At 40.7% G+C, this 27,872-nt stretch overlaps 1 protein-coding gene across 1 annotated transcript in view; it reads right to left on the bottom strand.

Annotated features, from left to right (window-relative positions):
• Positions 1 to 27,872, bottom strand: part of LOC129360659 (leucine-rich repeat and immunoglobulin-like domain-containing nogo receptor-interacting protein 2) — a 189,494-nt gene that overhangs the window by 105,491 nt on the left and 56,131 nt on the right. The window contains 1 exon segment of the mRNA XM_055030986.1: positions 22,967 to 23,071. The gene's annotated coding sequence lies outside the window, so the exon portion shown is untranslated.

Raw genomic sequence — 27,872 nt, 5'->3', positions numbered from 1 at the left:
AGGAAAGTTAGAGAGAAACTAAACAAACACCAGGCCAGAAACTGCATCACAAACTTCCAACAAGCTTTGCAGAACAGATTCTGCAGCAGAAGCAGCAGCTCAGCAGAAACTCCCCATGGAGGCCGCAGCACATCTTCAGAGGTCAGAGGTCACGCCTCAGCAGGGAGGGGCTGTTTTGCTCCAACGCAGCAGCAGCAGGCCTCATCAGTATTTATATTTATACAACAATTCATGTTTCTTCATTTACTACTTCAGGCGCTGAGCCAGCGGTGTTTTTGTAAAGCAGTTTGTCTGTCAAACATTTCCTCAGAGGAAATTAAATGTTGTGTTTTCCTTGAAGACAATAATGTAAGGTTTGAAGAAGAGCAAAAACACGCAGTCACAGACGCTCTGCACCTGGAGCCGCCGATGATTCAATCTGCTGCTCAAGGGTGTTTCAGCAGAGATGGTTTTATTTTGCATGAGAACCATGAAATCTCAATCAGGAGATTATTCAGCTGAGCAAAACAAACCTGCTGCCCCTCCGCCATTCATCAAAGGTTACTCCAGTCTCTTATTACGGTGACTGGGAAAGGTTTCCAAGATCCAGAAAGGAATCGTCTTGCTCCATGACTTTAGTTATTTCTCACCACTAAGCAGGAAAATAAAAACCAGCAGACATGTTGCTACATACTGTAGTTTTTCTATGCTATACAGAGGCTACTGTTAAACTTTAGAGCATGTTGCAGCTTTGTGCTTTTGTTAAAAAGATGTCTGCTGTAGACACACGGGCCAGTACATCTGGCCAAAACATCTGGATGCCATTTAGCTGAAATTAGGCAGCAAACATTGAATATTTTCACCTGAATTAACAAAGTGCTCCATTTAGTGGTCAGAAAAGCAGAAGCTGCCAACGCTGCTCTGCATGTTGGCTGCAGAGGGCTGCTGCAGAGCATATGGCCTCTGACAGGAAGACGGTTTCATTTACAAATCCTGGAGGTTCTGCTGCTCCGACGTGGTTAACCTCTGCAGCTGCTCAATGCCTGACTGACAATTCACAAACATCTTAGCAATATCCACTTAAAGTGAACTGAAACAATGGTGAGAAAATGTATAAATGTACACATTTCATGTAGTTACACCACAGACTTTAAATCTCACCAATAAGACACTTTTTACACCAGCTATTATTACTAAATGTTGTTTAAAGTATATATTTTTAATGTGCTAAAATTAAAGCCATTTATTAGTGCCAATTTTAAAGGTAGCTGTAAATATACACAGTTTAATAATTACAGGTGGATGAAATTTTATCATAGAGGCTAAAAATATAAAACCTGACTGAAAACTACTGAACAATAATTACTTGGCTGCCAAGCAGCAAAAGGTAAATAAATCTTTTCATAACTCATTGCTTTACAGGAAAAGTGTTGGCTTAGAGCTCAGGCATCCAAACTTTTTATCACTGGAAGAAATTATTGAATCGAAACTACCATAAATTATTGTAACCCGAGTGTAATTTTAAACCTTCAATTCCTCTGATTTTCTACTCTTTTGCCTTTTAGCCTCAAATCTCGCGATGTTTTAATAGTATTATGAGTGATTCTCGCGAGATTATCATTTAGCCAATCGCGGTTGAGTACTGGGGTCACATGTACCTTTCCAGTTTACCGGCTAGGTATATTAGCTCAAGCGAAAGGGCGTGAAGGGTAGAACGCGTTGGAAGGAGCAGAGCTGGCAGGAGCTCATTATTGTGAGCCGGAAAAGGAGATGAAAAAGATCCGGTAGTATGACGCAAAATTGCGGAACTGGCCAGGTGGATAGTGAGCTATGAGACGAGGCCTAGAGCCAAAGAAAGATTTCACCTGTTGGTGACAGAAGACTGCTTACTTCTCCTACCCAGCTGGTAGGAGAATCCTACAAAGAACTCTGTTCCTTCTTTGATTGGACTTTCAATTACCCAGGACGTGAACCACGCCCTGGATACTCGCCTTGTTTGCGAGCCGGATTAATCCCCATTCGGGTGGATGGACTAAGTGGTTGTAAGATGAACTTTGGGAACGATTGATTAATTTGTTTTTTTTTCCCTTCGTTGTGTTTCTTCTTTTCTCCTCTATTTTTCTTTTTATTTCATTGTTTTGTTTTTTCCTTGATGGCCATTTGCATATCCCAATGTTGTGGTTGTAAATATGTAAATATGATATTCACATTGCAAATACAAAACACTCGCAGCTGCAAAACTCTCGCCTAACTGCTCTTTCTTGAGTCCTACCTATTCTTCTGAAAGGAAACTGGCCTATTATCTTGGTTAAAAGCCATTTATATTGAATAACAATTTAGGTTGTCTTTTCAAATATGCTACATTATAGTTTTTGTTTATCCGAAGCAAACTAAAGACTGTAGCCCCATTTATCTTATCAAAATAAAAGCATCAAAGATAAAAACTATTTTTGGCTCAATTAATTTTTTTTTTGAAAAGCATGCATTTCATTCTCAGGAAGAGTATTTGGGTCACTCTCTGAAAATGCTGATTTTAGTCCAGTGTAACACATGAAGCAGATTCTGTCTGAGTCACTGGACAGACGTGGATCCATTCACTAGAAACAGAAAAAATAATAAATCACCAGGTTTTAAAAGAAAATATGGTGATTAAAAAAAACTCATCTTAAGCTTTATAGTCATCTCAGCTGTTTACATGTAGAAACAAGTTTCTACATGTAGATGAACTTTAATTTTAGCTGGATTAAAGGTGCAACAAACACACACCTGCACACACTCATATAATCACCAGTATAAAATATTTGAACGTACAAACATGCAATTACAGCTGCAACTAAAGATTTAAACACTCAAGTTACACAGTATGCTCTGCAGTTATGCTACTAGCAGGAAACAGTGCAAATGTACAGACTAAAAATGATAAACAATTACCACAGTAAAGTAAAACTCAAACATTTTGTTGTACCTAACAGTTTCTATTTTATTTTGTCTAGTTGAAACTTTTCTATCCTCCTGCAGTGGCTAGCTCTGCTGCAACACACGAATGGACAGTTGATTTCAGCTTCACCATTTGTCTTACGCTAATGTACATCAGCTCTATAGTCGACATTTTGCTAGTATGTACATTTATGAGAAACATAATGATTGTTGTTACACGTTATGCACAGATATTGGCTCATGTTATTTTCTGAGGTTCTTTGAGAGCTCGAAGATAAACACCTCGACCTCTTAGCTGTAGATTTATTCTTATTTATCGGCGGCTGCGTAATGCGGCGTATAGTTCCTTCATGCAGTGATTGATGCAGCCGGCCGCAGACTGCCTCAATTTCTGCCTAATGGCCACTAATCAGACGAGTTGAGCTTCAACTTTATCATCAGCCAGACAGAGGAGAGTCACCCTATTGTGCTGTTCTCTCATTACTCATGCAAATACACATAATGATCCTAAATGAACAACAACACATTGCCTCCTAGTTAATTGACTGTAGAACACAAAACAAGGAAAGATCTTTCTTTTTCTTGGATCTGTGATGATTTTTATGCTGTAAAAAAACAACAGGCATAAAAAGAGGCTCCTAATATAACCACGATTTCCAGTAAAATGAGGAAACATGCAGATGAGTGCTGGAATGGCTGTGCTGCTGTTTTACACACCAGGAATCAGCAGAGGTGTTGTGAATGAGCCTGTTTTTGTGGGTGAGGTCACGGGCCCGGATGGTTCCAGCCTCCCGCCTGGAACCACATGAGGAACCACATGACGCCTGTTTTTAACGGAGCCACAAAGAAAAAACTGAAACACCAGGCTGAAAGGTGTTTCCGGCCCAGTTACACCTCTTCAGCTCCATGATTACTGGGGTGACTTTGGAAATGGCAGGTGCATGATTGCAGTCATTTTCCTTTTTAACAAACTATCTGACCTGAATTAGCTTGAACGTTGGAAAAATAATGGATTTAATGACAGTTGCAAAGATGTTGGTTTTTTTTTTCAAAGGAGGTTGAAGTTTCTTTTATACATATGAAACTTTATTGATTGTCTATTGTGGTAAAAGCCAATCCATGTATCAATCCATGTATAGGAAGCTGAAGCTAACAGACTGAGCAGGATGCAGGATCCACTCTGAACAGATCTTCAGTCAGTGACTAAAATCAACTCAAACCAGTTGATTTTACCTCATATCTCTTCTCTAATCTGTCAGATTTGCTGTCTTTTGAATGCAGGCTCGGTTGATAAAGCAGAAATCCTAATTCTTCATATAGATATTTCACATGGCCACATTGTTCTGAGCGGTTCAGCTCGCACTTCATTTGGATTTCAAATGAGACTCAAATATAAGGAAATGCAAATGGTTGAGAAAAGGGGAAACAAATCAAAGCGATCCGTCACTGACCTCAATTTTCTGGGGCTACTTCATAATTCAGTTTGATCTGAATACATTTTCCTGCTTTTCAAGGCGAGCCCCACTGATTTGCTGCAGAATCAGTCGCCACTAATGAGAGAGGAAGACTGAAACCGTTTTAAGGCTCGTCATCCAAAACAGAAATGTAGCTTTTTCACACCAGTGAAAAATATTTGGCGCAAACAGAAACTGGTATGAGAAAGCATTCATCTGCTGAAGTACTTTTATCTGATCCTGTAAAGATTTATATACATTTCTACCAAGCAGCAGTTTAAGCTCTGGGTGTATAGATGGACTGTTTTATCTTTTGTTATTTACTGTTTGAATGAACTCATGAATCATTAACTAAATGTGTATAAAGGGGCAGAACCAAAACAGAAATAAATATTGTCTTTATTACAAGCCTGCGGACATAGATGAGCTTATTGTTTTAGTTTTCGCTGGACTGAGCCTTCAGTCAGAGACAAAGAGCTGAAACACTAACTGATGCATGCGGTTTCTTGCTCTCTGTTTTGGTGCATTTTCCTAAGAGGTGTTTGGATGCTGAAGGTGTGAAATGATCATTACTACCCTCTGAAATCTGCCTACTACGCCATGGCAACAGGAAACAAGCAAAAGATGAGCTCCAGTCACTGGGAAGATAAAACCCACAGCCCAGTAAGGACTGGGAGAGACTGCTGGATGTTTATCACTCACTGCAACACTTCCACATTTCACACCCACTACTATCAATCCATGAATCCCACCGAGAGGAGAGGCAGCGGGAAGCTACAGCTGCAACATTAGAGCTAAAAAAACATTTGGATTTTTTTTTAATTAATGTGAAAGTTTCTTGAAACCAAACCAGATGAGAACAATGAAGGTCATCATATCTGGACGTTAAAATTAAAATGATCCTCGGAAACATCAATGATCTGAGACCAAAGGAGCATCTAGAGACACATTTAGTCGTTTTTCATGTGGGATGGAAAAAATAAAGCACATAAATGTTCTGCACCTTTCAGTATTTTACCCTTTAATGAACTAAACTGCATTCGGTTACATTTTCTGTGAACAAGAGGAAAAACTGTAAACCTGTTTATCAAGGTGAGACTAGAATCAGATCATCTTTTTTATCAGTGATGAAAAATGTTGAGCGAATGAGAGAAGAAACTTCTAATCAGAATGTAAAGCTCATTTCCTGGATGAACTGTGGTTATTTTGACATGAAGTATAATAATTTATTTTCAGACTATCAAGGTTTAAACATGAATATTCTAGAAAATGCTCCTGGAAACACAGACTTCATTACCTAAAAATAAAAATTCAGGCATATTTAGTGCGAGCAGCCTGGTTTGGTTCCCACTGAACGACCTCTGGACGCATTAGACTCTTGAATCATTAGGATACTGAGACATCATTCATATCTTTTAGCTCATCTCTCAAAACGTGATTAATTCCACTTGATGACTTTGGAAAAAGGTGAAGTGAACTTGGCTGTCCTCCCACTGGTAGAGGTCTCTACAGACTATTGCTTTCTAAATCAGTTTTTTCTGAAGGGCAGCAGGGTTAAGTAGGTTCAACAGAGCAAATAAATAATGAATTCAATGAGGGTAATTAAGAACGAGCTGCAGCGGAGCAGAAGATGACCTCACCGTCCCTCCTAAGGCATCACTCTTTTTAGAAAAACTTTTTCCTCTTTACTTTCTTCATTGATCTAATTATTATTACATTATTATTACCATTTTAACTTTCAGCTCCACTGCTGTACTGGTGAACAACCAGTGCATATTAATTCAGCTGGACGGGATATAAACACATTTCACTGAACGGCAGTTACATATTCAGTGTTCCTGACTGATCCCAAGATGTCTAGTTTCAGTTTGTCCTCCTTCACATGAAGTTTCATGCTGAATGCAACAGTTTGTCTGAAATGAGGTAATAGGTGAGTAACATTATCGTTCTGTAAGACACAGTGTTGTAATATTTTACTGTTCTTCTGTTTCTCTACTCAGATGGAAGATCTGAACTGTTGTTCAGTCTTGGAATACTATAAAATTATAAAACCTGATTCTCTGCACCACATGATTCAAAAAACAAGCTAAATGTATTTTCTTCATTTTGGTCTTGACCTGAAAATGTCTGGAAAATGTCATTTTAGTGCAACACTTTGCAAAATGCAACAACTTTTAGACATTAATTACATTTTTATACAAACTTCAATGAACACAAAACAATTCATGTCAAAACATCCTATTTTTATGTCTAAATTTCTCCATAATAATAAAAAACATAACATCTACCAGGCTCAACTTTGCTTCTGGGAAAATCTTGGTATACAAATAAACATTATTGCTTTTATATGGTCTATATTTTTAAAATTCTGAACAGAAATTCTCATTTTTTCATTTTCTATTGTATAATAAAAATACAACAACAACAACAACAATAATAATAATAATAATAATAATAATAATAATAATAATAATAATAACAATAATAAAAGTATGTTAGTGCAGAGGCCATTACAAAAAGAAAATCGTTTCAAGGTTCTGAGACCATAGAAAACATAAATTTGAATGTTTCTTTTCTTCCTTTCTGAACATAAATGGTTTTTTTTTTTTTAAATATTGACATAAAACAAATGTATGCAAAATGGCTTGTTTTTGAAAATCAAAGTCAAAGTCTTTTGATGAAATTAATGTTTTTCTTCATCCAATAATCAACGGATATTCATATCAAATTACAATAACTGTTGGAGAATTGACAGTCAGTGAGAAATAGTCCAAAATTTGAGACAAAAAGCAAATGTCTCTTCATTTAAAGATGTTTGAGGATTCTGGGCCGCAGCTGAACAGGAAGCTGTTCTCCTCCAGCTTCCTGTTCAGAAACATGTAAACATCACAATTTAGGAGGAAACCCGCAGTGGTCTGCTGCTCCCATTGCAGAGCGGCGCACATTTAGATTCACTTCAAGCCAAATGCTCCAGACTTTCTTTTATTCATGGGGTGGATAACAGCGCCACAGCACAATGACACAGGTCTCTACCCTCTGCTGCTTCGCTCGCTGCTTAGAGTCACGCTCCGGGCTGCAGCCGCTCCGTCCGGCTGACAGCTGGAGCCGACGCTGCTGCTGGTCTGAGGACGTTCCCTCCTCCCTCCCACTGTAAACATCCAGATGACAGAGAGATCTGCTAAACTGAACTGGTTCCCATTGATCTCCAATCAGCCGCAGAGTAAATCTGCTCTATTTACAACCGCTACTTAGCGCGCCGCTCCAGATGCAGTAAAGAAGCGTGGCTGATTGGAGGAAAGCCCGACACGAAGAACAGAGATAAAAACAGCAGCACACAGAGGGAGAAGAAAATCCATAAAAAAATGAACTTTGACACAACATATGGTGCAACAGAACATGTTGATTCAAATATCTGGATCTGTGTGTGTTAGATAATAAAACGCTCAGATGTGGGATGTGATGATGAACAGTAGGTTTTCTGGGCTTTTATCCTTTGCATGAATTTTCTTTGAGCTCAACCGAAACCGAAGATCTGCAGCTCCTGTCTCATGCAGGATCCTTCAGTATTAGATCAATTCAAATGCAATAGACAGAATGACCAGAGTGAATGATTTAAATCGAAGGGAATCGTCAGCCTCACCTGACATGCACAGGTTTGTTTTCCCTATTCAATGATTGTTCCATTGAATATTAGTAATAATTGGCAGCAAATCTTTTAAAACTCTGCTTTACCACATTAGATATTTCCAGCCTCTGAATCAAACTTTGACTAGGACAGTGTACAACCTTCAACTGTAGATTGTTACTGTTGAGCATTTAGAGACAAACCAGCTGGTTTGTTTTGGATCATCGTCCTGCTGAAGGTCAGAAACTGATGGATCAGGTTCTGGTTCTGGATCTGGTTCTGGATCAGGTTCTGGTTCAGGTTCTGGATCAGGTTCTGGTTCAGGTTCTGGATCAGGTTCTGGTTCTGGTTCAGGTTCTGGTTCAGGTTCTGGATCAGGTTCTGGATCAGGTTCTGGTTCAGGTTCTGGATCAGGTTCTGGTTCAGGTTCAGGTTCTGGATCTGGTTCTTGATCAGGTTCTGGTTCTGGTTCAGGTTCTGGTTCAGGTTCAGGTTCTGGTTCTGGATCTGGTTCTGGTTCAGGTTCTGGTTCTGGTTCTGGTTCTGGTTCAGGTTCTGGTTCTGGATCAGGTTCTGGTTCTGGTTCAGGTTCTGGATCAGGTTCTGGTTCAGGTTCAGGTTCTGGTTCTGGATCAGGTTCAGGTTCTGGTTCTGGTTCAGGTTCTGGTTCAGGTTCTGGATCAAGTTCTGGATCAGGTTCTGGATCAGGTTCTGGTTCAGGTTCTGGTTCAGGTTCTGGATCAGGTTCTGGTTCAGGTTCTGGTTCTAGATCAGGTTCAGGTTCTGGATCAGGTTCTGGTTCAGGTTCAGGTTCTGGTTCTGGATCAGGTTCAGGTTCTGGTTCTGGTTCAGGTTCTGGTTCAGGTTCTGGATCAAGTTCTGGATCAGGTTCTGGATCAGGTTCTGGTTCAGGTTCTGGTTCAGGTTCTGGATCAGGTTCTGGTTCAGGTTCTGGTTCTAGATCAGGTTCTGGTTCTGGTTCTGGTTCAGGTTCTGGTTCTGTTTCTGGTTCAGGTTCTGGATCAAGTTCTGGATCAGGTTCTGGATCAGGTTCAGGTTCTGGTTCAGGTTCTGGTTCAGGTTCTGGTTCTAGATCAGGTTCTGGTTCAGGTTCTGGATCAGGTTCAGGTTCTGGTTCTGGCCGGCCCAGACTGAGTCGGTTTGTTTCAGAAACAGAGTTGCCTTTAAATGAAGTGTTGGGATGAGGAACTCGTCACTGAATCGGAGCAGAGCTGCTGCTTCTCCACATCGTCAGGAGTCAGAGGAGGTGGTTCAGGGTTCTGATCCGAACGCCTCCAGAGGAAGTCCTCTCAGGTTTTCTGGGTCACTTTCCACTGGAAGAGACTCCAGTAAAGACCCAGAACTTACTGGGGGACCTGGAAAGGCCTTGGGATCCAACAGATCATCACCAGTTATTGTTTCGTTTTCATGGCCGGCTGAAACTGATTCATAATTTAAAGAACAATTTGCTTCATTTTCCTGGGTTATCTTTGTATCAAGTTACAAATTGTTTGATTATAAACGTTCTAGAGCAAAAATAGACATTTCAAACAGGTCAAATATTTTTCACATATTTCACTGTTTTTCATGAGCCATAATTCATCAAAAAGGAGCTGAAATGTAAGTTAGGGCCTGGCTTAATGCGAGGCGGTGATTTATTTGTTTGCATGCAAAACTCAGACGACTGGCAGAATATGTGAGGAATGAGGAGAGGAGCGAGAAAAGCCACAGCAAAGGTGTGAAGACCTATTGAAATTTTCACAATGGCAGTTTCTTTACCTCATTAAATTATTTAAATGCTCCAAAAGATGAAGACCTTATAGTAGGACACAATTCTCATCTTCTTTAAGATAAAAAATAAAGAAATCAGTCCAACCACTGAAAAGGCACAAAAAGCCTCGGGGAAGAAGAAAGCAAAGGAAGAAGAAACTGGTTGACCCAAAGTTGACTCTGGATAAAAAGAGATAAAAAACCCCAAAAGATAATGTTTCACTGTCAAAAATGTTATCGTTTCTACACGTTGTATATTTCCATAAGTCTTCCAGATGACTGGGATCCCACTGGTTCTGCATAATCAACACGGAGCACAAAGAAAACAAAAGAAACAGGATTTTAAAAACATGAGCCTGGAAACGACGTTCAGCAGGAACATTACGTAAAGAGCAGAACCTTTGCAGCGTTTCTCTGACATACCGAGCGATATGAGGGGGTTTGAAGCCCCTGATGTTGCACCAGAACCTGCAGTGAGTGTAAACCACTCCTTGCTAGAATGCATTTGCATAGTTCTGATAAAGACATCATAAGCGCGGTCAGCCGGCTCAGATTTCTCCCACTCCTTCCAATGCATCTCCAAAGTCATGTGTTAACTCCGCCTGGCAGCAGCGATCAAATCATGTTCCAGTGGAGAAGGGAATGTGTGGGCGATCCCACTTCAGCAAGAGATGGCCAGATGAAAGCGCACAAACAGGGAGCGAGTCCCGACGCAAATACAGAAATGAACAGACTCATTTAGATTTTCAATCAGAATCTGTTGATTTGGTTTTTATGAAAAACAAAAATAAATACATTAACAAAACCAAGAGAAAAAAAAGATTTTCTTCAGTGAACGACAGGACTGCCTTTAAGGAACAGATCACATTTAGCTTTTTTAAAATACTCAAATCAACACCTCATTACTGAAGTTATCCTCATCATCCAGATGTATCTGAAATGAGCAGAGAGCCTTTGCACTCACTTAACAAGCCACTCAAAGTAATTACCAGATGGAGCAGCAGCCTGTGGTGGATTTCCTACAAGAACTTCTGATGTAAATTTTAATTACTGACAATTTCTCTCCTATTAGACGTGTTTTCAGTCTGAACAGATTTTGATTGGCCTGTGTAGGTCTGAGTCCCCATGAGGAGCCTGAAATGCTGGAGGAATTCACAAAGACTCGTCCTCAGATGTTATGTAAGGCAGCGGCGCTCTTTAGCTGGAGGCTTTTCAGAAGCTCCTATTTCTGCTTGTTTCTTGGTCAACTTGGTGATTTGGGAATAACTGCTCTGTCAACTGTGTTTCATGTGGGCAGCAAAAGCAACATTTCTGTGGATTTTTCCTTTTATATAAAACTGGTTACAAAATAGGAGAAGCCACAGAAAGTTGTCTTCCTTCAGCTCTTCCATGGATCTGACCTTTATCCACTCATTAGTGTAATCAGCTGATTTAAATCTGAAGTCACTAAAACATTTTTAATGTGCTGTTTATGCAGACATGCATCCTGAAACTCATCTATTAACTCAGAAAATCACGTCGCTTCGCCGCTTGTCGAGAACTCTGGAAGGTTTCAGCTTTTTACAACTTACAACCTCAAACTTTTAGATTTTACTGCAATTTTATCTGAGATCAACACAAAGTAGTGGATGATTGCAAGGTAGAATAGAAATGACATTTTAACAATCTGGATAGTGAACAGTGCCTTGACTCATCTCCTTTAGTCTGTTACCCCAAAATAAAATCCACCTCTAGCAATAATGGAATCACAAAAACATTCCACCTGGTTTGGATCCAGGTATCAATGCAGCAAGAGTTTAGATCAAAGAACATTTATGTCACATAATGACCTAGTCAAAGTCCAAAACATTCATCCAATCAGGTTTGAGTTGTTTTGCTCAAGTGGAAAAAGGAAAACGATCTTTTGGACATACAGCTGACTCAGCAGCTTAAATGTGAACACAATTAAAAGTTTTCAGCCTGTTTTCAACAAAATTTTCAGAATTTTGTTTAAAAAATTATCCTTTTTTAATTCTGGTTCAAATTATTGTTGGTTTATTCAACCAACAAAAATTAATAATAACATCCTTCTGAAATATATAAAAGTTTGAGGCTGTAAGAAACCACATACTCACACTATTTACTGGTCATTTGCAAAATTAAATTTGTGGAAGTTACAATAAACCATGAGAAACCAATCAGGTCCAGTTCGAGTTCCACCAAAGAAAAACTACCAGCTTCATCTGAAGCATTTAATGACACATTTCTAAATACTGGAGCATAAAGTGAATCTCACCTTGATTCATTAGCTCTGGTTTTCTGACTGAGAGCCATTAAAAGCTTTGACCACAGACAGAGTGGGAGCGTCTGAAGCTGCTCTCTCTCTCTGCAGGTCGGTTTGTTTTTGCAGTCAGCCTGTCAGCCGTCGCTGCTCTCTGTTGTTTACTGTGGTTCTCATTAACAGTGACTCCACTCAGCTCAAAGTGAAGACTGCAGCGCGGTGGGAGGACCAACACGGCTCAGACCAAGAAATCTTTGTCTTCTAGCGTTTCACTTAACAGATTATCTAAAAAATAAATGAGGAAACCATTTTAAAATCTTTGACTAAAGTTTTTCTTCTGCTTTTCCAAATGTGACGTTTAATAATTACACAACAAACTGGCCTGACTTGCTGCTTTTACTTTGATTTTCTTTCTGCTACTTTGCTTTGAATGTACAGAATAAATGACAGTTAAAGCTGAAAATAAGACAAATCTGCTCTGAGAAATGTTTAGACTTTACATTCATTTTCCATCCATGCCAGCTTAATCCCTGCAGGGTGTGATGATCATGGGGGGAGGAGGGGGGGTCCTGTCTGCAGCAGCATGTGAGAAAGTTTTAGGTCATTTACTTGAAACGGACAAGGATTTACTGAACATCAGCAACAGGAGCAGACTTCAACACAAAGTGGTTTGGAGGACTGACGATCTGACAGGTCACCAGGTCAACAGAGATACACAACCATGCACACACACACACACACACACACACACACACACACACACACACACACACACACACACGCACACACACACACGCACACACACACCTGACCGGTAGCTAAGACTAATTAAGCAACCATGCAGGCCTTTTGATTGTAAGGAGAAGCATCCAGAAAAAACCCACAGGAAACATCACAACGCTCACAGCACATGCTGCTGCACTAAAATCCTGGTTTGACATCAATTAGGTGGAAATTAGAGCAGCTTGGTGAAAGTAGCAGAGGGCTGCATTCAGAGTGACCCTGGTGTTTTGGTTTTTCTCTGTGACCTGCTGCAGAAACACGCAGATGCAAGTGATGCCACCAATCAAGAAGGCGGAGCACGTCCCGCTGCTCTACCTCCGTAAATCTAACAGGAGTCAGTACGTGGCATGCAGCGGCGCCTTAATGAACTCTATTCTCTACCATGCTGTTTAAAAGCCGATGTGACATTTAATTAACAGCAAAACATTTGGTAAGCATGCATGCCCTTTTCTGGTGCAGCCATGTTTCACAGCCCATTGCTCAGACAGAATCACGGCGGCAAGCAGCGTGGGACACGGCGTGGGACACGGGGTGGGACACGGTGAGCAGCGTGGGACGTGGCATGGGACGCGGCGTGGGACACGGTGAGCAGCGTGGGACGCGGCATGGGACACGGGGTGGGACACGGTGAGCAGCGTGGGACACGGTGAGCAGCGTGGGACGAGGCGTGGGACATGGCGTGGGACGCGGCGTCCAAACACCCTGCAACCACGGGACGGTCACAATGTCTCACTAATTTAAGACAGGAGAGGCAGAAAGCGCTCCAAGCTGGGCTCCATTTGCATCCCCTGCTCCTCCTCATGCATGTTGATACTCGGCCTGTTACCGTCCGTTCTGCTTTCCTTCAAGGGACCAGAAGGACTTGAAAGGTGATGGCAGAGATCATTACATCACCAAATACCCAGTGGCTATTGTTCTCAGCGACTGCCGGGGCGGATTACCACCACTGGCCTCCACAGAGGAGTGGACAGCACATGGGGACGAAGAGGAGGAGCAGAAACGGAAAGGAGCAGGAGGAAGAAACCACAGAATCATAACAGGAAGTAGAAAATGTTCAGGAAAGGACAGAAATAGGTGGAGAAGATGTTACAATTAGTTGCAGTTTGTCTCTCCAAACTATTCTATCTGCTGGAATACCTGACATTTCTATATCAGCAGCACAGGTACACACTCAGAGACAGCACCAGGTCAGAGGTCGAGGACGTCATCGATTATCACACGGCTGGTGTTCCCGTCTCAGGAGAAACTTCTGCAGGATTTCCGACCGTCGCCACCAGAACTCGTTTAGGAACCTCGGTGGTATAAAGTTGTTTCCATAAGCTGCAGCAGAACTTACACCGAGGCCTGAATAGATAGTGTTCAAATTAATCCAGGCCTTATGTTATCAATAAAGTATTATCTTATATTTTCATTCCTTAATTTTGCAAAACCAAATAAAAGTCAAGCAACTCAAAAGGCCTCAGTTATTTATTTAAAAGCCTAATTTTACCTAAATTCACAAAACATAGTTTAATTTAATGAGAATTACACAACAATATATTACAAAATGGTCCTAGAAGACCAATCAAAACATTTATTTTAAGCTTTTTATTTTGCGTAGCATCATCCAATCCTCTACTAGGAACACAGAAATGATTGTGACATCATCACAGCAGCCCATCCTGACGGAGCCACTGACTCCCTCACCTCCACACTATTCAAACAGGGGCAGCATCAAAGCCACACGCGCTTCAGACTCCCAGAACCTCGTCGCCACAAACTCCTCTTCCTCACACTCAGGCGTGTGACACATTTTCAAAATGACATGTAGCATATAAAACAGGAGCAGAGTGACAGCAGCTTCAGACACAGCAGGTGGAGGAACATATCACTACAAAACTGGGAGAATTACAACCGACTTCCATTTTCAGACTGGAGCTGCTGAAGCTGGTGTTTACACCTGCCTGCAACAATTCAGCACTTTTAGGAACAAAACTTTACATCTCAGCTGCACTGAGCCTCCTTATTAAGATCAACAGCTTTTTATTTGGACTGCATTTTACAGCATGATTTATTATTTCTCACGTGGGATTCTGTGGAACAGCAATAAGTTCCTGTATTTCCTCTGGAGATGTTTTCTGCTCTGAGGTCTGTATAATAAAGCACAGGCACAGGAGAAGGAGAACATTAAAGACATTGCAAACCTCAAATCTGTGCATCGTTCAACACACGGAAACCAGCGAACCTGCAGAGCAGACAACAAACATGCTTCATGTAAACATGAGCACAAACAGAGCAGGACACAAAACAGAGCAAAACAAACTGAATGTGACAACAAACAGGTTGGCCAAACCACGTCAAGCAGGGAACCACACAAAGAAAAGCAAACAGGGACAAACAGCCGCAAAACCGACTCCCACTTTTTCATTTTGCTCAGTGACTAATGCAAATAATGCGCCTCCAACAAATTCCACATGTACAAGCAGGAGAATGAGGATCCAATAAATGAATAAATGAAAGAATAAATTTAGAACTGGGCAAAGCAGAATGGGAAAAAACTCAAATGAAGGATGAACTGGGGAAAATTGGAAAGCACAAAACCGACGTCAGGATGGATTAGTGTAAACGCGGTTTTGTTTTTTATGGGAACAGATTCTCATGTTGATGTGGTGAAAAAAAAACAACAAAACCTGAAGCTTCAGTTTTTACTGGTCACAAAAGGAACTGTTATATAATCAGTGATTACTTGAAAGTAAAAAGTTAGTAATTACAACTTCTATCAAGCTTATGAATATAAATGAACCCAATTCTGGTTTAGATGTTACTCTGACGTTAAAAAAGAAAATGAAAAATGTTTTGATTTTGTTCAAAAAGAAATGAACCGTTTGGTTCATAGATGCTTTCCATCCACCAGCTGCAGCAGCAGAACCAGGAAAACATTTTGAGTTCACAAAGTTGTCAAATATTACAGTGTTTCTTTAATACGGTAATTTAAGCCAGTAAGTGCTCAAAGCAGCCATGCATGGACGCCTGGTTTTATAATAATGCTGTAAATTGAATCGTCTCTTTCACTGACAAGCTCTCCATATTTCTCTATTTGTGGACACATTTGTCAGCTGCATCTTGTGCTGCAGACGCCGCTGAAGCAGCCATCAATAAAGCATTCATTGTCACAAGCTGTGCCACGTTATTAACGGCCATCTTCATGGTAATCTTTCAAAGACATCGTTGATGGGGTCCTCCATAATTCTTTTACAGTCTGGCCCTTGGGATGCATCCTACAGAGAAGAAGACTGAGCTCTCCCACTTCACTTTAAATCTCTTCTTGTGCCCAAGATAAGAGTGGAATTGAGTTATTGAGCAGACAGTTTAAGATATAAGCTCCTGCTAAAGGGCCGCTCTGCACAGTCACAATCACAAGAGCCTGGATGGGAGTTTTACCCCGTTTGACTGCTGCAGCATTCTGATTAACCCCACATAATGAGTCTAACTAATGCGCTGTGTTACTGGAAAGCTAAAATGAATTCATGATGTTGGATTTTAGCCACATATTAAACCTCTTTCTTATTCTCAGATTTCCCACCAGCTGGTACTTAGCCGTATTAGCTGCTCTGACTCAGGTATGCAGGTGGCCAATGGCTGATGTCAACACTTTATGTTGAAACCTTCATAACAATTACAGACTAAACTGAAGAAAAGGAGCAAGTTTGCTTTAAGGCTAATTAGCATAATCACCACAAAGCTTTCCACTGCTTAACAGGACTTTGCTCTCACTGGTTCCCAGAACCAGGCGACAACCTGACATGAGCTCACAGCAAGCAGCAGCTGCAAAAGGCTGAAAGGTAAAAGTGTGAACAAAATCACAAGGCCTGACTTCAGAATAGAGACATCATCCTTTCACTGGAGAGATTGCACATTACTTTCTGCTGCATCGCTCCAGCACCGGGTAAAATGTCTGATTTTAAGTAGCAAACGATTATATCCATATTGACCTGCCATATGAGAAATGGATGGAGATTAAAAACCTTTAGATGTTTTTAAAAATCATTTTTACAGCTCAGCTTCAGGCTCAATTTATTTTTCTAATATCTATTGGTATCTTAATGTCTGTTAGCCAAATATATTTGACTGTTTTCTGAATCTTATGTCCTAGTTTTACTGGAACCAGTGGATTTCTTTTTGCAGCTCTTTGGTGCAAAAGCTATAAGCAATAGTAAAAACTTCAACTTTTAGCTGTTTCTAGTAAAAACAGCTAAAAGTAGAATAGAAATCCAAGTTGGAAACTTGATGGATTGATTAGATGGAAATCAAAGGACGGTGTGAAGAAAATGAAACCAGAGCAAATAAATGAATGAGGCATGCAGGATGTCACAGCAGTTTGTGGAAAACCAAACTGCAGTTTTCAGCTATGCATTTATTCAGTGAAAATAAAACAAAATGTTGGAGCCAACTGAAGAACCATGCAGCCATGTCCTGAACGTACAAATGAACCGGTGATAACAGAGTTTGGATATTTCCTCCAGTGGACTGAGCAGCAGGTCAGATTCACCTGCTGCCGCCCGGATCCACCAGAATCTGGTATTCATAGCTGTGTGTGACACGTCTGGTGCTGAGAGCTGCAACATCTCAGACTCAGTGATGACAGAAGTCCTCAGAGACGCAGAGACAGATAAAAGAAGATGAGAAAGCCTCAGCGCCTTCACTTTAACTTTGAAAAGTCCAAAAGGGAAGCATCAAACATAAGCAGAGGAGCTTTTACAGATCACCATACATTAAAATTATTGCTTTATCATAATCATAGTCTGACTGACGACACAGGCAAAAGAAAAGTGAGACCAAACTAGACTGTCTTTTTCTGCATGTTATTTCCACTAGAGATAAAAGCTGCTTTTATAAAACAAGAGACTGAGGTACAAACAATATTTTTCTGAAAAATAAAGTACTGAGATAGAAAAAATGTTCCAAGTCAGAAAAAAAAATCAAATAAAACAATTTGAAAAACCACTGAAAGTCTGAAAACTATAGAGGCAGGGCAGTTTTTAAAAAATGCACATCTAAATCCACTTTACCGAGAAAGTTTCATTTTAATCCCAGTTTCCAAACAGGAGAAACGGAGTGATATGTTTTAAAGTTGCCAGTGTCTCTCTGCTGAACATCCAAACCAGGATGCAGGCAAACTGTGCATGCAGCGTTCTGCCAGCCTGCAGAGGGCGCTGTGAAATACTGCGCTGCCACAGAAGCTGTGAAATCTTTGTTTTTCCTCATAACACAGATCCTGCTGCAGGTCTATTAATGCCACATCATCGGATTCAGAAGTTCATGAACGTTTAGTTGGTTCTTTATGTTGACGTCCAGCTGAATATCAGCTGCTGTTGAAGTCCAGTTTAAATCAACATCATCATGAACAAACGTTCACTGGAGCTGCTGGTAATCTGCAGGTCAGATCATCATCTGTAGACCAAACTAAAGTAACATCTCAAAGTTTTATTTATAACTTAATCTATAAATCTCAACAAATATTCTTCTGTTTTAATATCTATAAACAATCATAAATTTGATTTATTTAAATGGAGCATTCATGCATCAGCAGAAAAATAAGATCAACGTTATTTGGCAACTTTGTAGTAATTCATACATTTGAACCAGTTTAGTAATGAGTTGCCATAGTCATCTTGAACTAGGCCAGTTATCTCAGTTGGACATTTCTTTGGTGTTTCAGTCTGTGTGTTTCTGCCAGTGTACGAAATGAGACGGATCATAAAACGTGAGCAGAAAAATCCATGAAACTCAACGTTTTTTGTCCAAAGTTACTGTGAACGCATCGCGATTGACTGAGCTGTCCAAGGTCCTGAAACGGTGCAGCACAAAGAGAAGCTGCTCAATCCTTTTCTGTGCTGCTGCTTTGCTACATTAGTCAGAACAGACAACTTTGCTATTGTCCTCACCCTCTTGTTTGTCTGCCACATCCTACTCACTATATCAGTCAAACGGCTTTGACGAGCGCAGAAGGCTTTGCGATGTTCACAAATCCCCAGGCCTTTCTAATTGCATGCTAGCGACGCTCTGAGCATTTCCTGACTGAACTGTGTCCTGCATTTCTGTCAGTCTAGCACACCGCATTTTCGATCAGAACCATTCCCAATGTTTTGTTGGATGTCAGTGAAAAATTTGTATCGTTGTGATGACATTTCAATAATGTATTATTATCTTGTCAAGGCATGTATTAGAGGGAAGCTCAGGATGGAAGCTGAGTGGAGAGGAAACGGTGAGTGAAGCAGTTCCTCAACTGCACGACGCTTTGATAAACCCTGCAGTGTCGGAGGAAACCACTAAACCTGAAAGCTCAATAAGAAGTAAATGTGCTCATTGTGCTTCTTATTATTGACCCCTGTGAAGCTCAGGTACCTGCTATATACTCGCCCACTGGCTGTTAACATTACATAAGGGAGGGAGGTATATAGTGAAATGTCTTGCAGCAACACTGTGCTTAAAAAGCCTTCTGTCACACACCCAGAGTACATGCAGTCGCACGGCTCCTCCCTGGATTACTGGAGGTTTATCCTGCATGATGAAGGCCGACAGGAAATCACAGAAAAACTTTATTACATATATTATATATATATATATATATATATATATATATATATATATACACACACACACACACACACACACACACACACACAAGTATTGAAATGAACCACATGGCTCCACCATTTTGTCTGGCGGTAACATTTTCAGATGAGGGAGAAAAATATTTGTTAATCACATTTAACAGCTTCTTATTGGATTGTTTTAAAATATGTTTATATAAAATACTTAAAATCAAACTCAATCTACATTTTATCTTTCCAAATATGATTAGTACATAACAATATTTCCACACCATTTTCAGACTTTAGGACTGCCTTCCATTAACAGAAGCATGAAATACAATATTTATAAAATACCAGCCACTGCTTCAGCTACAAATTCAATTCACAGAAGAAGAAAACACATAGCCAGTTGTCCTTTGTACTTCTGACAAAAACAATTAAAACAAAATAAATCTAAACTAGCTTATGTCTTATTACTACTGGACAGGAAACCAAGCCAAACAGATGTCTACTTCCTCTTAGATTAACTTCCTCCTTAATCGCCTCTGCTCTAAAGAAAGAATCAGCCATGCAACCACAGATCATGTGGTGAAACATAAAGTATCATGATTCATTGGTTCTGCTGGTGCTCAAGTCCAAGTTGGCACTCCATGTGTCAAATTAATCCACTTCTATTTCCAGTGCTGGTGTTTATGCCCAAGGCAACACGAGGAAACCACAAGGATTTTCTGTGAGAAAAGAAGGAATCTTTAAAACATGTTCAGGCGCGCTCATACATTAGCAGAGCAACGTCCAGACAATCAAATAACAAAACACATTTCCAGGTATGAGAACTCTATATTCAACTTGTGCAAAATAAGAGTGTAATTCATATCTTGTTACCATTCTGTGTAGTGGCTCTAATGCCTGAGGAGGAGGTCAGAAAGACGCTGTGGCCGTGTTGGTTTGGCGGTATGGAAACTATTCTCCACAGTCATATGAACAGAAGCCCTCTGTAACCTCACAGTAATCATTTTTACAGCCCTGCCTTAATTAAATGTCACATCTACTGTAGCGATATACAGCAGAGATCTCTGCAAATTAAAACAGAATTAGGCTGGCAGATGTGGCCCTAATGGCCTAATCATCACTTTACATTTTTCCTAGTACAGAGTTGCCACAGAGGAATAGTTTTGGAAAGATCAGATCCACGATTAGAGCAAAAGTGATAGGAAAATGAAACTTACACTTTAAAGACACAAGAGGCATTTCTGTTCAACGTTCAGCCACAAACAGCAGATCAGGTCAGTGCATCATGGCCGACCAGCTCCAACCAGACAATTATCAGGCATCAGCAGTAAGTGCATTTTAAAATCAGATTGTTTCTCTGAACCAGTTGTTTCAGCTCTTCAGAGTTATTATTGTGGCTCTTAAAACATCTGTAACCATTTTGTTCATGTTAGCATGCAGCACTGTGACAGCTTAAGGGTCCATGTTCATGAGGGAGAACTGCTTCCATCACGATGCGCCTTTTAAAACAGAAATACAGAAATACAGAGGAGGGAAATGCCACAATGGCAGGAAGCAACGTTTTCAAGCAGAAAGCTGCCCGGAGCGAAGCGCTGACTCACCTTCCTGTACTTTACATGGTGCCGTGTCTTCCCATGTAAATAAAGGTCATGAACTCTGACATTTATGAGATTTACAGTAAAAGATCAGAACACAACGTCACACAGGACACGTCACTAGAAATGAAATCTGGTGCCATTTTCAATCAATATTCAATAATTATTAACCTAAAACAAGCTCCTGTACACTTATCATGTCAATGTCTTTAAGTTAGTTTATTTCCAATGTAACAAGATGTCTGCACTGGAAACAAAACAGAAACAGATTTTGTGTTTTTGCAGTGCTTTATGTTAGCACAGTGATTCAGCTTTGCCACTGCAATAATAACATGATATTAAACTAATTCATAGAACATATTTCTACCATACAGGTAGAAATCAAAAGTGAAATTAATTCCACTTTTTATAAGGAATCCAGACTGAAATCTAACTGAGGATAAGAACTTTGGTTCCACATCCAGTCTGATGGAAGTTAGATTGATTTGCAAAAAATTATTAATTTTCTTTATATTTTTAAATGCTTTGGTTAAAAATGTTTAAAAATCAGCTTTTCTTCTACTTTCATGTTATTGTCTGACCTGCAGGATTCTAGCAGATAAAATCTGTAATGTAATGTAAAAAGCCGAAGCCTGAGGGACGTAAATCCTTTTGAAACCAGAATGAAGCTGAAGAAATGTTACAACCATCAGCTTCTCAACCCGATCCGAACAGAAACGGAACCGGACGCCGGCCCAGCCGCCAAACCGTTCAAAACCGAGCGAGCGCATCATGAAACATCAAAGGATTATTTTCATACTTTCCTCCATGATGCATACATCATGGAGCATACATAATATGCAGAACGTCTCATTAACATAAATGTTATTCTGTCAATCGTGGAAGTGAAGATAATGAAGTGAACATTTGCATATGGTGCATATTTCTGTTGAATATTAAATATGATGCAGAATAATAAAGAAAAAAAAATCACATAATATTAATACATTCAATGCTCTGGATCCATTCTGGATTCATTTCAATTTTAAATATGTTTTTATTCTATTTTAGTGTTCATGTAATGAAATATAAAATAAAAACATTTTAACATCAAGTTTCTGACCAGCTGCTGAGAGACTCTCACACTCTTTCCTTCCTCTGGTCATTTCCAGACTTCCTGTGTGAGATTCCGGGTTGTGTTCCCATCTGATCCACCTGCAGTGTGTTTATCTTTCCCTCCACCGCTGCAGCCTTTTCCCCTCAAAGTGTAATGCTGAGAATGAATGTAGAGACCAAATTAAAGGACCCAATTTGAAGTGGCACCACTTCACTGATAAGCTGTACCAGTGATCTGTGAGAGCACTCAGGGTCTGCTACATTATGACAATACAGAGGAATAAAGCGGATGAAAGAGAATAGTCTGGCAGGAGCAGAAATCAGATGGGCAGAGGGAGAGGAAAAACAATCTAAAGTCTAATTGTGTTATGCCTCAAGGCAGCGAGGGAGCAGAGACACATTTTCTTTCTACACGTTGTTCAGCACAGTCCCTTCCCCACCATGATCGCATCCATTTCCAGCCCGCTCGCTTTTTTGTCTCACTGTTTTTCATTTATTGAAAAAGGGCATGAAAAGCAAATGTTGGAAACATGGCTGGAGTTAAGAACAGCATAGATGTATGTGGCATTCAGTGTGTGTGTGTGTGTGTGTGTGTGTGTGTGTGTGTGTGTGGGCGTGTGTGTGTGTGTGTGTGTGTGTGTGTGTGTGTGTGTGTGTGTGTGTGTGTGTGATGCATTTAAACATGTTGTCTGGATGAATATGACACTTTTCGAGTTATTGTGTGTCATCTTTGTCCTTGGGGAAGAAAATAACATTTTACAGCTTTAAAGCTTTAATATGTAAAACCCAAACGACTTCCTTAACTAAAGTTCTACAGGGTTCAGAAGTAACTTTAAGATAAAAGGATAACAACTTTCAGAAAATCAAATTTCACTCTCACATACCTCCTGGCCTTTGTAACGTCCGATGTTCCAACAATGTTACAGAATCGAGAAGTCCTTTAGAAAATCCCCAGAGCGACTCTATTCACAGGTCACTTACTCCCAGGCCTGAAAGAAATCGAGAGAAAGAGAAATCAGAGAAGACATGGAGAGTGAGCTCACAGCTTTAACTGACTCAGCCAGCAGAAGCCCAGCCATCCAGGATAAACATCCTTGAAGAAATGTCAGTCCAAGAAAGTGCATTAGCGAACCCACACCAGGGCAGCCGTGAAGAAAAAACTCCGGCTGACATTCGTACAGTATCTTTCTCCTCGCCTGGTCAACTTGATCATTTCCCAGGCAAAACAGCTGCAGCTGAACGGCTCATTACTCCATCATCCAGCTGCAGGGCGAGCGACAGGACGGGCCGCGTGCCGTCCCCTCAGCCAGCGGCCGGGTTTTAGACTCCTGGTGCTCGAAAGCATCAGCAGCAGTTTAAGGTAAGGCGCTAAAGGCTAGCAGGAATTAGCTGACTGGAGAGTTTAGCCAGCCTCCTGTAATGAAAAGAGAAAGCGCCTTTCTTCTTCAGGCTTCTGCTGGTCATGTGCCAACATCAGACCCGACCGGCGCTAATTTACCCACAGCAGCTCCGCCCGTGAACATCAGTAACTGGCTATGTGGAAATTATTCCTGCTGATTTTTACATTTGTCAGAAGTAACACAGCAAACGCAGTGTGAAGTCAGGTGAAACCAGCCCAGCCCAGAGGAAAAGATGATTTTATTATAAACACATTGCTGAGCTGAGGCTACAATCACGTCAAAGCTTTCACCTCATCGTTTAATAAATCATATAACCGTCAGCAGCAGCAGCATTACTTCACTATAAGCTCCTCACAGCCTCGTGATTCTGCCTCACTCTGCTTTACACTGCTGCTTCACTTTCATGGCTTCCCCAGATATCTGATGTCGTAGCCCTCCAGACTTTGACTGGGCCATTCTGCTGTAGGGTTTAGTGGCTGACCCAGATTGGACCAAGCTGTGCAACAGACGCTTCATGTTAGACTCTGAAATGTGTCAGACGAGCTGAAGAGCAGCTGATTGAGCCACGAGCTGCAGAAACAATCCCAAACCACCCACCCGCCACCACCGTGCAGCTGAGATGTCTTTGTTCTGTTTCTGTCTACGGGTCTCCAGATCATAACATGAAGGATCCATCCTCTTCAGGTGATCCATCCTCTTCAGGTGTCAAGCAGCCGACACAATAATGTAATAATGTTATTTTAAAAAGTTGTATTTTTGAGAAGAAATGGAGCATATGGCTTCAGAGTAAAACAACAAACAGGAGGAAACTATCTGAATATTAACCTGAACTCACCTAATTGAAAGTAAATCAACCAAATGACAAAAACTTGCCTCCCTAATGAAGAAAAACATGAGAAAACTCAGCAAACACAAACGGCAGCTCAGTCCTAATAACTCCAGGACTTTTCCAAGGTGTCAACAGACACTGTGGCTGTTGAGATGAGCTGAGGGTGATGGCAGGAAGTCTGCGTCTGCAGCTTTTACCTCCGTCTACCACCTCTGCCAATTGGTCGACTACGTCGTCTTCTGGGAACCAATCAGAGACAAGCACCTGCACACTCATTTTGCATAATTAAATTAACAACACAGGTCATAACAGTCGGTCTTCTGGGGATCTATTCCAGAGTAGATCTGTGTTTTGTTATGTATTCTATTAATAGTTTATCTTAGTTGATACTAATCATTCCAATATGAACCTTCCCAGACTGACGGACCTCATCGGCTCCAGAACCGCAAACCTCCAAATGTTTTCCCAGCTGGTTTCACTTCGTCAACATTTAACTGGGAAAACCTGAATGCTGCCTTTCTTTAAGCCCAGTGGAACCAGAACATGATCATTTCCTCTGATTATGTTGATCAGGAGACAGAAATATTTCCAGAGTTATCATGCTGCTGGTCATGCAGTGGCAGCCATGATGGCTGTAAGTAAAGCAACATCAGCACAGATCTGCTGTTTGTCTAATGGCATAATTTACAGATTCCAAAACCCAAAAGGCCTTCTGGGAAAACCATCTCTAGTTCTGCACTCAGAGGAGCATGGTGGCGTCCTGAGAGCAACACAAAGGAAGGAAAAGTTGACGGGAATCAGCCGAGGAGCCAGTCAACAGGACACAGGCGTTAAGCAACAAGCTCCAACCATACATCAATTTTCCATAGCGGCTTAATCCCGTTCTGGTTGCAGGGGATGTACCTGAAAGGGATTAAAGTGGTGAAGGCAGGGAACCCCCTGAACCGCTCTGCTGTCCACCACAGATTAACCCAACACGCAGGCTGTCTCTGGACGTCTGGAGGAAACTGGAGATTCTGTCATGCACAGTGGGATCGTGTTAACTCCACAGAAACGGCGCGGTCGCTGCGGCGCGGTCGCTGCGGCGCGGTCGCTGCGGCGCGGTCGCTGCGCTGTGCCTCCAAACCAGCAAAAACTGTAAAACTACGCTGCAAAAAAACCCAACAAATTGCAACAGTTACCTCAATAATACCTTTAACTCAAACAATCATCTTAATGCGTATACTGAATACAAAAGTAGCATTGCTGTAAGAAACGTTGCCATTGTAACATTATTTGCTGTTGGTTAGGCCTTTTACAGTTTTCTTATTGTTCTCCCAAGAATGAGTAAGACAGAGAAAGTCTGGACAGAATCCTACTGAAGCTGAAGCCTTTTGGGTTTCCTAATAATTTCTCTCACTGAACCAAACTAAGCATATTTAAAGAGGTCGCAGCAAGTCACCTCTGGATCTTTTTCACAAACACAGAAACTCCCATGGAGCTAGTTAGCAGCACCACATCAGCAGAGGTGAGGACAGTGGCTCACCTTCTCCTCCGACTTAAAACTGCTGCTATTTCCACCCCACCCAGCCAACAGGCTAATCCACCGCCAGAGGATTTGTGAGCCGCAGCACAAAGTAATTGTGCTGCAGCAAAATGAGTGCGGCCTAATTGGAGCAAAGACTTAATGAGGGACTCATGAGGATTATCATGTGTGGCTTAGAAAAGGCCCAGGTAGAGGGAGACAAAACGCTCAGGCTCTGGAAACATGCAAATTTCTGTTCCACTTCACATTCAGACTGGAGATAAATCCGTTAATATAAATATTACTGAGGATTCAGCTGCAGGTGCAGCAGCTTTCTGATGCAACCATGGAGCAAAACAATCATTTACTGAGTGTAAACCGACACACATCCTTTCGACATGAACTTCATGACGTTATATTTAGTTGTTTATGGACAACAGATGAATTGTTATGCATCTAAGCAGCAGTTTGTAGAAACTTTTTTAATTAAAAGAGACTAACTGGACTGTAATGAACACAATGGTGACATTTAATTTACTGTGAGATTATTATTCTTTTTATAAATATTCTGGACTCATTGTTTTTTCTTTCTTTAAGCAGAGTAAAATGTTTAATAAAAAACAAGCTTAATATTGTTTTGAATACTTTGAACTTTGTAAAGTGAGATTAGTGATCTGCAGCTCAAATAGATCAAAGTTTCAGATTTTTTATAGTTTCACCATATTTGATTTTATATGCTACAAATGTCAAATTAAAATATCAGAGATTCACATCCACTGGATGCTTGTGAATAACTCACTATTATATTACATCATTATATCTGTACTTCTTAAAAATAGCAAGATTTTTATCAAACCTGCATGAATGATCAATAAACCCAAACTAGAGGCAAGAGCTGGACTGGGTTGGTTTAGATATTTACAGCATAGTCATGTGTTCAAATGGCCTAGTCAAAGTCCACACTAAAGTGTGGACTTTAGATTTTGTGGTAAGACTTTCATACTGATGCTTGCAGGAGCTGGTGAGGTTTTGAGGAGGAGGTTCAGCCCTCTGGGGGCAGCAGGGATCTAAAGGTCAGAGGTCAGTGTCTCCTGTGGGAATGGAGGTAGAGATTTCTACTCTAGATTCTAGATTCATAAAAGATCTGCAGCTCATATTTCAGGGAAAGGAGATTCTAGAAAGTGTGGAAGCAAAACGTGTTTACATATCTCCATTATCAGCAATTATGTGCTCCTTTGTGTTTGTTGATCCTATAAAATCTTGTAATAGTTGTTTTAAACTGGATTATTGATCAAACAAGCAGCCTCCTAATGAAAAGCCAGCAGTGTGTGAGCGGCGCTGCTTCAGAACTGAAGTGACTCTCCAGCGTCTCTCCAAACTGTTTATTTCTCCAAGGAGCCTGTTTGCACTTGACAGCCACAGATCAGATATGACTGACCAAGATAAATGGTTAGACTCTAAAGTCAGATCAATTCAATCCAGCAACTGTCTTCAGCAGGAACAAAAGGCCGTGCTGTCAACAAGCCTCCACTCACTTTGCTGCTCATTCCACGTCTTTCTGTCCAAACATGGCAAACTGTGAATGTCCTCATGTTTAAAACTAATCACACATTACTTCGTTTATCTGTGCTGTAATAAATAAAATCAATCAGGTTGTTACTTTTTAGTTGACTCGGTAGATCTCGGCTGCTTTTTGGGGGATTTTATCCCACAGATCAAATTTATTTTAACAGTTTATAATGTTTGGATTCTCAGGCTTCATTATTCAGAACATTTCCTATGCAGGAAACCCAATGAGCTGTTTGTGCCTTAAAATCCAGCAACGACACAAACGTGCCAAAGGAGCTTTTAGGTCTCTGTGCATTGATCCACAGATCAATTCAGTTGCACAAGCAACACTAATGGCAATATTTTCTGCTCCTGCTTGTCAGCCGGTGGACCAACAGTTTTCATGTCAGAATTTAGCATAAGAGTTTTCTATATGTTTGCAGAGGCATGCTCATCCAACAGAAACATTAACCTGTCAGGCTGCATTCATCCAGTGAGTGATGCTGAGC

Source organism: Poeciliopsis prolifica, unplaced genomic scaffold (assembly GCF_027474105.1).
Source record: "Poeciliopsis prolifica strain line A6 unplaced genomic scaffold, Auburn_PproV2 SCAFFOLD006, whole genome shotgun sequence".
Classification (NCBI taxonomy): Eukaryota; Metazoa; Chordata; class Actinopteri; order Cyprinodontiformes; family Poeciliidae; genus Poeciliopsis; species Poeciliopsis prolifica.
The sequence above is the reverse complement of the archived record's forward strand: the minus strand, read 5'-3'. Positions and strand labels throughout refer to the sequence as shown.